Source organism: Prionailurus viverrinus, chromosome X, assembly GCF_022837055.1.
Source record: "Prionailurus viverrinus isolate Anna chromosome X, UM_Priviv_1.0, whole genome shotgun sequence".
NCBI classification, from domain to species: Eukaryota; Metazoa; Chordata; class Mammalia; order Carnivora; family Felidae; genus Prionailurus; species Prionailurus viverrinus.
In genome coordinates, this window is record NC_062579.1 from 86,967,091 (window position 1) to 86,972,490 (window position 5,400).

Genomic DNA, 5,400 nt, shown 5'->3' on the forward strand with positions numbered 1-5,400 from the left:
GCAAACGAAAGAGAAGGAACCAACACTATTTGTTTCAAGTTTCTATGCACCCTACTTTATAATCCGTGACTTGTTCCCAGATCAATGTCTTTAGTGTTACTGCTAGCCACCATCGAGCAATCGCTGTGGCAATTTGGATAGTAGGAGTTGGCAGAATGTGGCTCCGGCAGCTTTTCCTTCATTATACATTATGATATCATGCCCCAGAGAACATCAAGTTCTCAGTTTATTTTTTGGGAAAATTACATAAAGCCAAGATCAGTATTGTTTGACTCTTCGTATTAATAGGTAGTGCATTAAGTTTGCATTAGAACGAAAAATGACGTAACCTCGTTTTTAAAAAGCAAAACGCTACAATGAACATATCCAAATACCCCTGTCACAGGAAAAGCATGCTGTTTATTACTCTAAATTATTCAGAGGTTTTGACACAATTTGCTGTAAACATTTGAGTAATAGAACAGTCTGGAACTAGTAGCTGACGGTGATACACTGAACTTCATCATTTTTCCTTCCCTTTGTGTCTTTGGAGGTTCGAATAAAGAGTGAATATTAGATTGATTAGCCAAAGTAATTATGGGGAACTATTATGGGATCAGCACTATGCCAGGGGTTCCAGGAGTTGGCATAGTGCTGACCCCAAAATTTCAGGAGTTGCATTGGCCATGATCTCTGACCTCCCAGCTTGCTCATGATCTTACCAGTGAGATGAGATTAACATGAAACCAAAACAAACGCAGAATGTTACAAAGAGCTAAGTAGTGTGCCCTACGCAATAAGGATCATACAGGGACAAAGAGGGGAGAAATCAACGAAGCCTGCATTTCAGAGGGAGAGCCATCGGAAAGTGAGCTCATAAGATGGGATGAATTGTATCCATAGCCGCCATCCTTCTCTTCCATCTCATTAAGCAGTCTATTTGTCTTTTTACACCCTCTCCAGACATTCACAGCAGTCCTTCTGACATGGTAGGGACTCCATTGACATTTGCTGGCTGATCTAAAAAAAATGGAAGGGGCAACTGAGTGGCTCAGTCTGTTGAGCGTCTGACTTAAGCTCGGGTCATGATCTCGCAGTTTGTGAGTTTAAGCCCCACAGTCGACTCGCTGCTGTCGGCACAGAGCCCCCTTCCGATCCTCTGTCCCCCTCTGTCGGCCCCTCCCCTCGCTTGCGCGCTCTCAAAAATAAATTTTCAGAAATATTTAAAAAACAAAATTGAAGTATAATTAACATACGGCGCTACATTAGTTTCAGGTATACAACATAATGATTCAGCAATTCTATGCATTACTCAGGGCTTGTCACAGTGTGGTCACCACTAATTTTTTTAGAAGGATATGGTAACAGGAAGCAAAAGAGAGACATTTGGTTTTTCTGTCAAGTGTATAGTTATCTTGTGAAAAGTCTGTAATGGCCATGGGTAGAGGACCTATTCACTGGATCATAGTGCCAATCTGAAAGCAAAGTTTATAGATGTGCTTCTTTTCAATTCTTTTTTAATATTTATTATTTATTTTTGAGAGAGAGTGAGAGGGACAGACAGACAGAGTGGGGGAGGGGCAGAAGTGGGGGAGGGGCAGGGAGACACAGATTCCGAAGCAGGCTCCAGGCTCCGAGCTGTCTGCACAGAGCCAGAAACGGGGTTCAAATTCATGAACTGTGAGATCATGACCTGAGCTGAAGTCGGACGCTTAACTGACTGAGCCTCCCAGGCGCTCCTGGTGTTTATGTCTTTATATTAAGGAATTTTTATTTGTTAGACATGCTCCTCTCAAATTTCAGTCTTCCATGAAAGCAAAAGGCATTGAATGATATAGTTGCAATTAATGTTAGGCAAGTACATAATTTTCATGGGACGTGATTAGACGTAATTAGAATAGTGTCACGTCACCAAAGATAGAGATAGATTGACAGCCATTAATAAGGTAAAAACCTTGACTGAATTTCTTGCCTCTACTACAACATTCTGAAAGTGATCTTATAATTTAGGATTAAGGCTGTTGTCTTCATAATTACATACAAAACAATGACTCTGAGTAACCACTCTTTTTCAAAACTGTGGGATAATGAACATGTATTTTTCTGAATGCTGAACTAAATGGACCACAACTTCCTAAATGGATGGTCTTCTACAGGAAATGTAAACTATTAAAACCCATAATTAATAACCAGTTTGTCACACGTTATTTTCCCTCTTTTCGTACTTATGTCTATCAAGTATTCTGCACATTCAAGAGAGTGTCAATATGGTGACTCGTTAACCAACACTTGGTAAATAGGTAGGTCTTCTTCATTGGAAGAGCAGAAACAAAGGTTAATGCATATTTCCTCCTTCAAGTGGCCATTATTCTAGAATTTTAGGCAGGAAAATATGGTCTTTTATACATCGCAGATAAACCTATATATGCACTTTAATTTTTGAAGTGCACTGGTTTTTCCTACTCTTTAAGTGAGTTCCGTCATTTGAATTGTTTTCTTCCTCCTCATTTTTTAAAACCTTTGGCCTAGAAGAGTCTAGAATATCACCTGTAGTTTTCATTTCGCTGGGAAAATTCTGCTTTTTGATTCCATTCTCTTTCGAGTGTCCAGGAAAAGCTCTAAACCCCAACTTTGGTAATGGGACTTCTTCATCTGGGGGAGGGGCAGGCAAGAAAGAAATGAAACATTTTATAGCAACTATATTGGTAAAACTTTAAAAACTTGGAAGAGCCAAGCATTTGAAGGAACGTGGGCCATCTAGATGTTTTATGCATTACTGGCCGAAGTATGTATTGGTACAACCACTTGGGGGAAAAAAGTTGGCATTGTCTTCTAAAATTGAGTATACACAATGCGTATGGGACATGTTGTTTTAATTTTTAATTGCTTAATGAATTAATTGTATCAATGTCACCATGTTTGGTGAGATGATGGTGACTCACCTACCAAGGGTTATAATTATTTCTGTTCTATGCACCTGAGGCCAGACTATTCTTAGAAATCCAAGATGGCCAAGTATCCCAGTGGGCATCATTTGGTAAGGCAGCCTACCAGGCTGGGGCAAAACTAGAAGGGCGATAGAGAAAGATTTGTTTTGACAAGAACGCTATATACATTTAGAGTAGTGCATGGTTCGTAGCATTTCAACAATGACTTCATGAAGGAAAACAAGAAGAAAGATGGAATGATGATTATTTGACAGTCGCTGCTTGATGTGCAGGTTTTCAGTCATAACCCAGAAAAAAATGGGAGGCATATCAAATGGATGCTTTTCCGTTTTGCACATTTGGGAGAATGTGAGTTTCTTCCAGACTCACGGGAAACATGTGTCTTTGTCACATAATTCAAGGATAATGATCTACAAGTTCTGGTCAGGAACATTTAAGCAATTTTAATTGTGTGTGTGTGTGTGTGTGTGTGTGTGTTTATTTTTGAGAGAGGGAGAGAGAGAGAGAGAGCACGAGTGGGAAAGGACAGAGAGAGAGGGAGACAGAGGATCTGAAACAGGATCTGTGCTAACAACAGAGAGCCCGATGTGGGGTTCGAACCCACAAACCGTGAGAGCATGACCTGAGCTGAAACCAAGAGTCTGATGCTTCACCGACTGAGCCACCCAGGTGTCCCTAAGCAATTTTGAATAGTCCTATCCAACACTTAAGCCAACATAAATAATTAGGCACAAAGCAACTTGGCTTTTGTAAGGGGAAATTATAAGACAAGCAGAAAAACATGTAAAAGTGTGAATTTTAAAAAATTCCACACATTTTTAAACAAGTTCCTCACAAATGATAATTTGAAAGAGAAAGAGAATCGCCTTTGGCGAGGCGGGAGATGTTTGGTGGTAACAATGGCTGTTACTTATTGAACATCTACGGATGTCAGGTACGAGACTGGACTCTGCAAGCTATTTCTTCTAATTGTCCTAACAGTCAACTGTCAATAACCAAGTCATTATCGCTCCCATTACCATATAAGGAAACACAGGCCAAGAGGGCTCAAGTGAGTTTCTAAGGTTCCACAGCTCGTGAGTGACAGAGCTGGGATTCTGAACCCAGATCTGCCTGATTCTAAACTCACATTTCCTTCCCCTAAAGCTGACCCAGGTATTTTGTAGCCGTACTGAGCCAATGAAGCATGGATCCTGACATGCTTCAGGTCTCATATCCACCCCTCTTCCAAGCTGGTTCTTCTGCACAGAGCATGGGCTCCCGGCCCCAGCTCTACCGTCTACAAGCACTGGCAAGTGACCCATTGGGCTTCTCCCTGACCAACTGGGCATCGAGCAGTGCAAGAGCAAATCCCTCCACAAAGCTGGGAGAGTCATTCTGTGGGCTACTCCTGCATGCGGGTGGGTACATATCCACTGGGTCCTGGGACCCTGCCTAAGACAAGTGAGGGGGCGGAGAGACAAATCAAACAGCTCAGTACCTGGTACTACTAAATAAAGGCGACTGTGTCCATATTCCAGTTACCAAGAACCCAAAAATGTTACTGTCATTACATTATCACCACCGTTATTATTAGCTGTGTAGCTCTTGGCGATTCACATGAACCCCTCTTGGACTCAGTTTCCCAAGTCCATCAAATAAGGTCGACGATGCTGGAAGGATCCAAGATTGCCATGCTGATGACATGACAAGAGAAACTCATTTTACTCCGCTGGCAAATTGCCCTTTAAGTGTTCTTCAGACAGGAGAGGTAAGTTCACTTTTCCCTTTGATGTGATAAAAGTGAGATTGAGATTAGAAGAATCTTGCAGACATTGGCCCCCGTCCAAGCTGATGCGTTTGCCAAGGAACTTGGGAAAGCTAAAAACTTCTATTCCACTTTCATCAAACTGAACAAAGATAACTTGGGATCCCCTGTGTCGGACTGGCTCTTTTCAATGTGGCATTATTCTCATTCTCCACCACTGCAGAGGCTTCACGCTTTGGAAAATTCCAAACAAGACTGGGGTGCCCAGCGTCTGTGACCGAAGACATTTCTGATTATTTCAGTCCTGGCAGCATGTTCTGGCTCTTGATGTTTTTAAACATTTTTTTTTAAAAGAAAAACTATTAAGTACAGAAAAACTCAGATTCAAATACATTTAATATCTCATCCTCCCCCCCAAAAATTACTTTTTAATTTAAATTTTTAAAATAAACAAAACCTTAAAATAAAACTTGAAAAATGTATTTCTCCACATTCCTACAAGCCTCCTGACACACTTGCCTTCCCAACCTCTTCGTTCCCCATATATAACAGTCTGTTTAAACTCATGCCGATAGAATTCCTTTTCAATTATTTCTTATAATTTAGATCTACGTGCAAGATCCATTCCTGGCCCCTTCTTGCCTTCATAATGCCTTTGGACACTCAAGCCCCCCCCCCCCCCCCCCCCCCCCCCCGTCTCTCCCTCTACCACCTTGGCAATGACCA

General features: G+C 41.4%; 1 non-coding gene across 1 annotated transcript; it reads left to right on the top strand.

Annotated features, from left to right (window-relative positions):
- The first annotated feature begins 4,210 nt into the window (after positions 1 to 4,210).
- Positions 4,211 to 4,339, top strand: LOC125158030 (small nucleolar RNA SNORA35). Its single transcript, XR_007149155.1, has one exon. It is a non-coding gene; the product is annotated as a small nucleolar RNA SNORA35 (small nucleolar RNA).
- Positions 4,340 to 5,400: the final 1,061 nt, after the last annotated feature.